The sequence below is a fragment of the Physella acuta genome, unplaced genomic scaffold, assembly GCF_028476545.2.
Source record: "Physella acuta isolate Inbredline_101_S28 unplaced genomic scaffold, ASM2847654v3 ptg001545l, whole genome shotgun sequence".
Classification (NCBI taxonomy): Eukaryota; Metazoa; Mollusca; class Gastropoda; family Physidae; genus Physella; species Physella acuta.
The window spans coordinates 110757-124031 of record NW_026733060.1 but is presented as its reverse complement, the minus strand read 5'-3'; the positions used below and the strand labels follow the sequence as shown (position 1 = coordinate 124031).

The 13275-nt window shown below is 40.6% G+C and overlaps 1 protein-coding gene across 4 annotated transcripts in view; it reads left to right on the top strand.

The window, feature by feature from the left end:
- Window positions 1–13275, top strand: part of LOC131928776 (homeobox protein mab-5) — an 89788-nt gene that overhangs the window by 66109 nt on the left and 10404 nt on the right. The gene's annotated exons all lie outside the window — the stretch shown is intronic.

Genomic DNA, 13275 nt, shown 5'->3' with positions numbered 1-13275 from the left:
AACAACGTTCTGATGTTTGTGTTAAGAAAGTTGGTCAATCGTATAAAATGATTATCATTATTTCGCAGGAAAAAATATTTCTTTTTTAAATAAAAATAAATGATAATAATAATAAAAACTACCTACGGCTAAAGTGTCTAATCTTGACCCCAACCGATACATCTTTATTCCGACTCCAAGTCTTAATACGGATACCTGATACATACTCATTGAAATAGGTGCACTTTATCTCAGATAATATGTCTATATTTGTCATCGAAGCGACCTACTTAAAACTATGTAGGCTAGAGAAAAAAAAGAAATAGTAGAGAGCGAAAGAGAGCAAGAGAGAAAGAGAAAGGGAATGAGAGACAGGTAGAGAAAGGGAGTGGGAGGGTGATGCATAAGAAACTAAGACGAAGCTTGAAATTCCCTGACTGTACGATAGGAAATAAATCATCAGTTCGGGTTTTCCCAATGTGCGTTTATAAACAATCTATTAATAACTTTCAAGAGGAAAGTTTTGAGAACATAAGACAAGCACAGTGAATAGGCTTAAACTCAAGACATCATTAATAATCCCATCACCGGAGGTCCTATCGAGGCATCGCTGATATTCTCATCAGTGATATGCCCGTGATTAATATGCCCGTGATTGATATGCCCACAGTGGTGGTGATGTGAGAAGGGCCTGGAGAAAGTTCGGGTGCCCGATGTTTGGGGGGGGGGGGGGGTGTCTTGTTGCAGACGATGTCAGTGATCGGGCGGAAGTTGACAGTGGTTCACGCGCGAAGAAAGTATGCCGGTGTGATCGTCTGCTTGATGGTGATAGCAGATAACATTCATTTGATTCAAAACATTTTTTTTGCAAGGCTTGGGGGGTGAAGAGTTATGCTTGAGGGGCAGGGGTGGGGGGGGGGGGAGGCTGCTTACTCTTCTGCCTAGTGTAGCGCAGGTGTGGGGAAGACTGGGTGTGTGGTGAGGGGGAGGGGGGGTGTGAGATTTAAAGATCTCTGTTCGAGCGAGTGTATAGTGAATCTCAAACATATTAATAAGTTAACACCGGATTTATCTCCCTTAAGAAATCAGGACCTGGTTTTTCTCTGGTTGCTAGTGACCCCAAGTTTTGGTGATGGTTGGTGAGGTAGGGTTAGTGCTGAGGGGGGGGGGGGGGGTTGGGCGGTTTGAATAACGGATGGGAATAAATATATTATAAGATTCAGACTTCTATTTGACCTCTTTCATAAAACTGAATCTATTAGAAATCTTACATCAAACTGAAATTTAAAAAAAAAACGATCATTGTTTTTTTTTTCTTTTAATTAACTACCAATTAAATGATTGTCGTTACAATAGTATATCTGAATGTATTACCGTTATAGTTTTTTCCGGTTTAATTTTACCTCGAGGGTATTCAGTTAATAATCCATAAACGTTACATAACCTGTTTCACTTCCGTGTTGAAAATAACAAATTAAGAAAATAAAGTTTCTTATAATATACATTAATTCGCGACATCGTAGCTAATTTAAACAAGTTTTAAATTACAAATTAAGATATATGCATCACATGAATAAAAAGGTCGAATTGGAAATAATTTCTCAGGACACATAGAAAACCAAAATTTTTGGGGATTCTGTTCACATTTCAGTATGCAATATTGCGTGCTTAGAAAAACTACGTATATGTGTATGCAAGTATACCATAATACAAATACATGTACACATATCTTAACAAGCTTAGATACGTATAAATAAGTGCACACACTTAGTATACATGTATGCATAAAACACATCCATCCATCCATAACATATACATGTACATATGTACACACGCATATATATATATATATATATATATATATATATATATATATATATATATATATATATATATATATATATATACGTACATATGTATATATATCTATGTATATTTATATATATATATATATATATATATATATATATATATATACATATATATATATATATATATATATATATATATATATATATATATATATATATATATATATATATATATATATATATATATATATATATATATATATATATATATATATATATATATATATATATATATATATATATATATATATATATATATATATATATCGAAATATGTCTGAGTTGTAAAATGATGAGAACAAATTGGTCTTTGTCTAAGCAAATGTGTACCACGTCACCGGGGCCCAGGTGTTCCCGCGGTCTGCATATTAATTATGTACAGAGTTGACGAGTATCCGGAGGCCGCCAACCGTTACTTATCGCATGTGTGCAAGGAGGGCGACTTAGGGAACGCAAGGGCGGACATGAACAACTCGCGAACCGGGTTCACTTTTACGCTGGGTGATTTAACAGACACGGGGAAAACGTGGGAATTGACATTTAAACCGAATGTCATAATTGACATATAAGCTCAATGTCATGTTTGTCATTTACGGGCGTGTTGGAGAGAAATTTACGATGGTTGTTTGGACTTAAGTTTTAAAGCTGAATACGGGAAAAAAGGGGTCTGTTTATATGCAAAGGAGTGGGAGACAGGGGTCGCATCAAGGGAGTGGAATGACAGGGGTCATATGAAGGGAGTGGGGTGGCAGAGTCATATGAAGGGAGTGGGGTGGCAGGGGTCATATCCGGGGAGTGGAATGACAGGGGTCATATCCGGGGAGTTGGATGACAGGGGTCATATCAGGGAAGTGGGATGACAGGGGTCATATCAAGGGAGTGGAGTGACAGGGGTTGCATCAGGGCTGTGTCACGTCTAAGACATAACCCCCATGTCACAACCGCCTGCTACTACCCCTCGCCCCCCACACACACACCAACCGATCAATTACCCCCTGCCAATTTATGCCCCCTCCCTCTAAGGTACCCATCTTCACGACTAGATGATATAGAATGGGTCGTATTTCTTACTTTTCCTAGGTATTCTACTCGATTCCAAACAAAAGAACTCGCACATTGGATAGTGTAAGCTAATTCACTCGACCCAATTTCATAAACCTAACCCTAGTCCTATGTATGTATTGATCAGTCCCATAACCCCGTGCTAGGTTAGTGGGACACTACTGTTGGCTCGTGTATAATACTGTACCACACATCAATGTTGTACCATACGTCACCACACGTCACCACACGTCGATACTGTACCACACGTCAATGCTGTACCACACGTCAACACACGTCAATGCTGTGCCACACGACAATACTGTACCACACGTCAATGCTGTACCACACGTCAATACTGTACCACACGTCACCACACGTCAATACAGTACCACACGTTACCACACGTCACTGATGTACCACACATCAATGCTGTACCACACATCAATGCTGTACCACACGCCAATGCTGTACCACACGCCAATGCTATACCACACGTCAATACAGTACTACACGTCACCACACGTCACTGATGTACCACACATCAATGCTGTACCACACATCAATGCTGTACCACACATCAATACTGTACCACACGTCAATGCTGTACCACACGTCACCACACGTCAATGCTGTACCACACGTCAATACTGTACTGTACCACACATCAATGCTGTACCACACGCCAATGCTGTACCACACGCCAATGCTATACCACACGTCAATACAGTACTACACGTCACCACACGTCACTGATGTACCACACATCAATGCTGTACAACACATCAATAATGTACCACACGTCAATACTGTACCACACGTCACCACACGTCAATGTTGTACCACACATCAATGCTGTACCACACATCAATACTGTACCACGCGTCAATACTGTACCACACGTCACCACACGTCAATGTTGTACCACACATCAATGCTGTACCACACATCAATACTGTACCACGCGTCAATACTGTACCACACGCCAATGCTATACCACACGTCAATACAGTACTACACGTCACCACACGTCACTGATGTACCACACATCAATGCTCTACCACATATCAATGCTGTACCACACATCAATACTGTACCACACGTCAATACTGTACCACACGTCAATGCTGTACCACACGTCACCACACGTCACTGATGTACCACACATCAATGCTGTACCACACATCAATGCTGTACCACACATCAATACTGTACCACACGTCAATACTGTACCACACGTCAATGCTGTACCACACGTCACCACACGTCAATGCTGTACCACACATCAATACTGTACCACGCGTCAATACAGTACTACACGTCACCACACGTCACTGATGTACCACACATCAATGCTGTACCACACGTCAATGCTGTACCACACATCAATACTGTACCACGCGTCAATACTGTACCACATGTCACGGTCCTATGATGGCGTTTGTAAAGCTACAGCGATGCACCTGGTTCTGTTTTAGATGCGCTAATACTTACCGAACCTAATCTCTTACACTAGCCTTGACTCTAGCTCCAACTAACCTTAACCCAAACAGTTGCTGACATCAGGTTTAGCATCAGATTGTAATCGACAAGGGAGATGTGTCCTCTGAATGTGTCCTCTTAATTTGTCCTCTCTCCACTTCTTCTCCCTAAACTCCCTAACCCCCCCCCCCCCGCCCCTCCAACGCCTTATACAAAATACAATTAAATAAAACAATAATAATGCGAGTTTTAATTCACCAAGCCAAAATACCCCCCCCCCCCCCACTCCTTTTCACCTCAATATCTCTACACCAACCACGTCACCTTACCAGCGGTCGTAGTTTTAGCAGACGACGACAAACCGTTCTGTCACTTCACTTGAAAACTTCACTCATAAGGGGGGTCCTCGTTTTGATGGGAGGGGGGGGGGGGGGTCCTCGTTTTGACGGGGGGGGGGGATCCTCGTTTTGACGTGAGGCAGACGACCGGACGGACAGCTAGACAGACCAGCAGACGTACGTCACGATACAGACAGCGAGACCGTCTAGCAAGCAGGACGGGAGCGTGTTATTTATCTCGTTGACAGGGACGAGACTTAGTCGTAGAGGACGAGAGTTGGTTGTAGGGGACGAGATTTGGTCGTAGGGGACGAGATTTAGTTGTAGTGGACGAGATTTGGTTGTAGGGGACGAGATTTGGTTGTAGGGGACGAGCTTTGGTCGTAGGGGACGAGATTTGGTCGAAGTGGCGAGTTTGGTCGTAGGGGACGAGATTTGGTCGCAGTGGACGAGACTTGGTTGTAGAGGACGAGACTTTGTCGTAGGGGACGAGATTTGGTCTTAGGAGATGAGCTTTTGTCGTAGGGAGGACGATATTTAGTCGTATAGGACGAGATTTGGTCGTATTAGACATGACATGATCTTAAAACAACCTGTTTCATGTGTTTTTTGGTGACCCTCTATTCTATTAGCCGTACCATAGATTCATTGAACCATATAATCTAACTGACGAGTCTCTTGTTTTATGTGTATCGTACAGTCTGTGAGCAATTTGATTATTAAAATTATATTCTTTTAGACGTTCCATACAATCATTTAACATCACAATCTATGTGATGTTTCTGTGATCTATCAGACATCACATATCTTAATTTAGATGTGAGCTATTTGATGGAGCGGGTTTTTTCTTTATTCTATTAAGCGCACCATACAATTATTTATCGAAAGCAAGTTTAGTTACGTACTGAATTGTGGTTTTTTTTTTTTTTTTTTTTTTTTTTTTTTTTTTTTTTTTCATTCTGCTAGACATTCCATTCTAGTGTCCTGCAAGGGAGGCGCACATTACTAGGCTTATGTTCAAACTTTCAGGGGTAGGGGAGGGTGGCGCTACAATTTCAGGAAGGATGGGGGAGGGGGGGATGGCGGACACTGGTAAAAGTATATTAATTCTTCTTCGATCGGCAAGGAGGGCGGTGGACGTGCTTGGGGGTGAGGGTGGGGGGACAGCCTCACCCGAAGGATGCCTGAAAAAAAAACCTCTGCAAGTGATCCGTAATCGAACGAACATCAACATATCTTTCGCCATTACATAAAGTGTTACAAAAAACATCATCACATCATCCCATCTAAATACATCATCAACACATCTTTAGACAGCACGGATGAATCTGCTAGAACTCATCACCACATCTCCACACCACCCTAAACAAAACAAAAACTACTACCTGTATCAAAATTCCACCAATCAATGACGTCATAGCAATCAACCCCAATAAAACACAAGCCCCCACATGCAACCGGCAATTAAAACCTAAAGCCGGCAGCCGGTCCAACCGGACCAATCGTAGCCCGGCTCCCGCCACATCCCATGCCCGGGCAGATTGTGGCAGAGATAACTGCCGCTGCATGTCTGGCATTGCATGTCTGCTGCAGTCCCCTTAAGCCGACAGACGTTCCGGTGCCAGCCGGACGAGACCGGACCCAATCACGGCCAGGCATCTGTCACCCCCGGGTCACCCTGACATACCTGGTTACCGTCCTCGGGACTTCCGGTCTCCATATTTGTTATGCGGTGACGCTGATGTTCGGCGCTAGATAAAGATCGTTGGTATTTTAAAATCGTGAATTGAAGGCTAACAAATAGTTTGTGGGTGAGTAAGCACGTAATGTACTTCCAACATTCCAACACATCAGACCGGGTAGGGATTGTATAATTGTGGCTTCTTTCGCTCCGGGTGGGGGGGGGGGGTACATGGGGGATGGGCAACTGAAAATTCCATGGGAGGCTATATTTATACATTTTCTATATAATTTTTCTCTTTTTCGCCCGCTGGAGATTGGAGGAGAACTGGTGGACGTGACACAGCGGGGTGGGGGGAGGGGGATAGTAGCTATCCCCCACAGATACTGTGTATGTCATAAGATCTATGTTTATACGTTTTGACTTGGTCTTTTCAGCATATGTTTCAATTAGACAAATACATTTTTAAAAAATCAAAACCTCAGTCATTATACAATCATAGATAAAATCCAACGCTAACACACACAGACAAACACACACGCGTATATAATATGGCGTCAGACCGCAGTGTTTAATATTCCGATACGCATCTGATGAAGTTAAAAATAACTTGAAGTGCCAGTGTTGATAACCACGCCATGCGCTCTACTCATAGACAACATTTTAATAGGTCGGAAGTGATCGATTTTTCTCAGGTATCGATTACAGTACCGGCACGTGATCAATTTTGTGATTGAAGGTGAGCAGGCAGGAAGTCGGTTGTTTAAAAACGTGGGGTATGGGCCCGGGGATGGGGGAGGGGCGTTGTGCGATGAAGTGACGTGATAAGTATGTGTGTGGTGGGGTGTGGGAGTGGGAGTGATATGTGTGTGAGAGTTGCGGGGGTAGGGAATGATATATGTGTGATAGTTGGGGGAGAGGGAGGGGGGGGGTAAGGAATAATATATGTGTGATGGTTGAAGGGTTTTGATTCTTTCTTTAATATTTTCTTCACGGTGATGTTCATTATGTTTAACGTAGGCTGTTCCATCGTTAATTCATCATGATGTATAACATGATGTTCATTATGTATAACGAAGGCTGTTCCATTCTTAAATCATCATGGTGTATAACTGAATACTTAACCGAAATTTTTAGGTTGACTCCCCCCCCCCCCCCCCCCAACGAACTTTTACTAATTCTCCCTCAAATTTTTCTCCTCCCCCCTCCCTTAATCTCTCAATTAACCCCAAACAAACAAAAATTCCCGCCTTTTGCTAATTGTTCCAGCCACATATTCTTTTAGAATTTCAGCCTTTAATAATTGAGTGGAACTCCGCATTTCTTGCCCACTCCAACTTTTTTTGTTCCCGTCCCATGTTGCACTGCGAATTCCGCTCTGAATGTCATGTGTATTAGGAAATTAACGAATTCCGGTCACATGACCTAACTTAAATACCACGTGGTTGGTTAATCCCATTTAGAGCAGAGGGCGGGATTTTTATCTTTGGGTGTAGTGCTTATAAAAATACAATATTTTGGTATCTTTCGACGAAAGGGGGTCGGGGGGGGGGGGGGGGGGGGGGGGGGGCTAAGATCAAAGTTGAGTAACATTCACTTACGGAAAGTTTTTTGAAAACAATACTTCTAAGATGCTTGTCTTGTCACTTGTGATGACCAAAAAAAACGGACAATTTGAGAGAAGCCGAAATCGAAGGTTGCCATGGTTACATAGAGACATCCGGGCATATTCAGAGCGAAAAAAAAATCACACTTTTGTGTTTGTCTTGTTTCCATCTTAGTAGTTATCGTTCTAAATTTATATGTATATTTTTTAAAATGGTAAGATAAATAAATAAGTATATAACAATATATATATATATATATATATATATATATATATATATATATATATATATATATATATATATATATATATATATATATATATATATATATATATATATATATATGTGTGTGTGTGTGTGTGGTAGAAAAATCACTTTCTAGTGTACAAAGATAAATATCTTTGAATGAAAAAAACATATGCCGTCGATGGTTAAAAATGGGATGGGCAAAAGCTCAATTATCGTCTGATAAATTTCTGGTGTTCAGTGAAGCGTGCCGTTACTACGTGTGAAAACGGCTTAGCTTTTGAAGCAGAGGAAACGAATAAACAATTTGCAGCCACGCAAGGCTGTGTCGGTTCCCCCCAGAGAAGCGGACGTCCATGGGGTCTTGTTTTTTTGTGAGTTGTGTTAGGTCTTTTGGACACCAGACCACACGGAGAGCAGAGAAATTTTTTGTTTGTATTATCTTAATGGAGATGCTCGCGAGGCTTTGGGGCCGATCAATTAAGCTACTGTATACAAATGCCCTTCATTACCGCCACGGTGCTCGTTGAATAAAACTCTCCTCCACTTTGAAAACGACCCCCCAATTTGTAGACTGGACATGCATACAAATTGTCCATATTCTGCGAGAGTTAATTACATAGGGGAGGTGGGCAGGGAATTCCCGGCAGGGTCCGGTCCGTCTGGCTCCCCCGGGCTGGTAATTGGGAATCATTCGATTGGTGACCGACCGGGGACGGTCCTTGGCGAGTTTTCGCGGCCGTCTCAAAGCACCGCGCACACAACAGTAAATCGTCTTTCAGTATTGATTAGTGCCACATTGTGAGCAGACCCCCGCGCCAAATACGACGTCCCTCCCCCCACCCCCACCCCCCCAATTGGCGGGCTCAGTCCTTGAAGAATTATAGACTGGAGGTATCATTGATGGAACTTTTCAAGTCCCAGGAACAAGCCTGGAGCGCCCTGGGCATATTTATATCATAATTCCAGACATTTTCCTGTTTTTTAGGACTAGTGGGAGAAACAGTAATCACATCTGTTCGCTTTGGTGAATAATAAAACAACAGCGGTTTGCTATTCCTAAGGAATAACAGACGTAAGGGGAGACAAAGCAAAGAAATTCTTTCCGAAAAGGCTTTAAAAGCGATCGTGCACAAAGTGACAATAATTCCTGGGTTTTTATCTAATCAAGTTACATCTGCAAATTATATCGATAATCTATGGTATAAGTCATTATATAAAAAGAACTGTGTAAATTATAAATGAATTATAAATATATTCAAACGTAATAATGCTAATGTCAATGTATGGAAATTAAGAGCATTTGAATTATTATATAAGTGATAATAAAAAATTGCTGTGACATTCTGTATTAAGTAGGCCTACTCTGGCAAGTTTACTAACACTTCACAAGTTGATAAACGTTGTGAATTTTTTTTTTGTTTGTTGTAAAAACCCTTTAGACAACTGTGAATGTTCTCCTCAAAAATGGATCACTCACAGTGAATACCCTTGATGTTTAGTTTTTATTTATTTAGCTGTACAGCAATTAAAGTTAAAAAGCTCGTCGCATTAGTGTTCTTTTCAATTGATTTTAGACTTTTACTTTTATTATTATCGTTTACGAGAATTTTTTTTATTATTTTCTATTTTACTAGCGTTTGTAAAAACTTATCATTTTGAAGGTTTTTAAAATATTTTTTTTTAACTTATTTTTTATAGTATTTCGATTCTATAACGACATAAGAGTATAAGAGTAAACATATTGGTACTTTTCAACAAAATTTAGCACTATATTGATTTTCTCCATGCTAATCGCCATTAAGATAACATCGAACACAGCAAAAAATTTAGCTTTATGGTTGATTGGCTTAATGTTGGTAATATCACTCTAAACGCTTATTATCTGCCATTTGATTACTTAGGTTTCAGCTCTTAGATTTGTGAATACTATTTTAGTTAAATTTCAGCTCAACTGATATGTAATATCTCCCAATTTGTTGCTCAATACCGTATTTGTTAGATTTAATGATAATTTAGGTGCATAGATTAAAAATGAGATATTATTACGTTGTCGCTGAAGATGCGCTTATCTGCAAAATTTGAAAGAAACCGATCCATTAGAAATGAGTTTAAATCGAGTTAGAATATCTGATAGATATTTAGACAGACAGAGTATGTGATACGAAATTAAAATACGTCTTTTACTTTTTGCTGCTTCAATCGTTTTGTCGTTATTCCCACCAGTTTCCCAATATAATCCATCTCTCACTATCCTTGAGTAGTCTATCTACACGACAAATCTATTCAGTTTTGACTCAATCTATAAAATGCGGCTGTTCATAATTTTGACCAACCTATCCTCTTGTATGCTGAGGTAATTAAAGCATAAGAACTCTACTTCATCTATCACATGTGTTTTGGAAAAGATGATGATGAATCACTTCGTACTATTCTGTATCGCACTTTACCCTTCCCGCGAAACGTAGTGACACTGGGAGGTCAAATGAGAAAGAACGTTCACGAATCCCCAAATTTTAAAGTCACATTCTATTTGTAGTGGTCTACACATGAAAACATTTCTTCTTTTTTTTTATTCTCCTCAACCCCTCCCCCCCCCCCCCCCCCCCCCCGCCAACAAGCAACTCTTGTATGTTCATCTTCTTACACGTTTTAGGCAGATCTTGACACCAAATACTGACCACATGATATGCATCTCTCCAATCATACCCCCTCCCCCCTCCACCTCAGTGATAAGCCATCTCTGAATAATCCCCCTCTACCATTGACCGGCCCAAACGACTGTTCCCAAAATGACTGACCACCGAGCCAACGACCGTTCCCAAAAATGAGCGACCAGCGACCCTGCGACCGCTACCGGGGTGAGTGACTATGGAACTGATCTACGAGCGGACCAGGACGTGTAGAAAGCATTAAGACAGCCGTTAGTGGCCGCTCAGTTCCAGACGATTGGAGCCAGTCACAGCCTGCCGTGAGTAACGCAAATAACGAGGGGACGTTAGTCGGAGCTCAGCCGTGCTGCTCGTCCCGAGTGGCCGCCCCTGTGTGGCCGCCCATAGTGATCGCCCTTGTTGCTTGTAGCATGTTTAAAAAAAAAAAGAAAAAAGAAATTCCATGTGAATTTAGTTTCCATGTTACCTCTACAAAGCCGAACTTGAGTGTGTTGAATTCATCAGTGATTTGTTCATGTGTGCATTGTTCTAAGGACAAATACTTTACTGACAATATATGTGCGATAAATAAAAACATAAAAAAAATAAAAAACATTATTTTTTTTTACAAATGTATGTCGGGGTTAGTTTGTTGTGACCAATAATTTAAAGCAGTCATTACAATGTGTTTCGGTAGTTAACATGAAGTCTTAATAGTCTAGAGCAAAATGGATTAGATAGAGCTTAACTTTGAGAGCTAAATATATACTAGAGTTGACCCCTCGAGTTCAAATGTAGCAGAACATTTTTAAAGGACTACAGCTAAATAGATCTGAGTTTAACTCAGAGCTAAACACGTACTTATGTTAAATCTTCAAGCTCATACCTACCAGATTAGTTCATGTTCAGTAGTCTAAGTCTCTCTCTATACTAACCTATATCTCTTATACATACTACATATGTTGTCAGTAGTTGAATCGATAATTAAGGAAATAATTATTTAACTTAATTATAATCAAGAAAACGTGAATTAATTTCAGGTAAATGTAAGGCCAATTTAGAGTCCGCTTATTAATTGTGTGGTTAATTTTATTTCTAGTGATTAGTTAATTTAGCTTACTTCGACATGTTCCTTATGTAATCGATGGTACGTGTTTGCCTGCTTACACCAAATGTAAGCAGACACTAAATGTAAAACTGACATCATAAAATGTAAGCAGACGTTACGTGTATGCCTGCTTATATCAAATGTAAGCAGACACTAAATGTAAAACTAACATCATAAAATGTAAGCAGACGTTACGTGTATGCCTGCTTACATCAAATGTAAGCAGACACTAAATGTAAAACTAACATCATAAAATGTAAGCAGACGTTACGTGTATGCCTGCTTACATCAAATTTAAGCAGACACTAAATGTAAAACTAACATCATAAAATGTAAGCAGAAGTCACGTGTATGTCTGCTTACATCAAATGTAAGCAGACACTAAATGTAGCACTAACAACATCTCGATACTGTGTCGTATCGATTTGTTTGTTGGTGTGGCTGCTCTGACAAGTACAGGGTAAAATGTATTGTCATGGTAAAGTCAGGGTAGGGTCACGGTCAGGTCCCGGTAAGGTCATGGTAGGGTCATGGTAAGGTCATGATAGGGTCATGGTAAGATCACTGTAGGGTCATGGTGAGCTCATTGTATGGTCGTAGTAAGGTCACAGTAGGGTCACATGAGAGGTAGGGTCACGATAAGGTCACGGTAGGGTCACGATAAGGTCACGGAACAGTCATGGTATGGATCACGTTAGGGTCATATGAGAGGTCACGAGAGGGGACACGGTAAGTGATGCGGCTAGGATTACGACCAAGATGTAGGCTAATTGAAACATTAAGATTAGGATGGCAATACCACTACCAGCAGAATAGCAATGGCTTTTCTATGGTTATTTGTTCAGTCAAACAAATTTCATGCAAATATCGCCGCCAACATTTCTATAACAAAAACTTTAAATCTCGAAATGTTGAACTTTTAAAATTTGATAGGAATGTAAATACAATTTTTCAAATTGTGCACGTTTTTTAAACGTTTACCGTAATTATATACAAACGCGAGCGAATTTTTTTTACCGTAAACTATCTTATCATCAGCTACTGGTTCAAAATCAGGTCACAGTTTGTGGCTGTGTATGCTTCGCCTGCAGGCTAAATGGCACAGGGAGTGTGAAACGGGCGCAGGGACCACCAGTAAGATCGATCCCGTACCTGTAGAGATGGCTGTGATCGGTCGAGGCGGGGGTGAGAATTGGCCAGAAAACTTATCCACGAGATGGCGTTGTCAGTATGGCAAATCACCGGGCAATGTGTCCATTTGTGTGATGGGG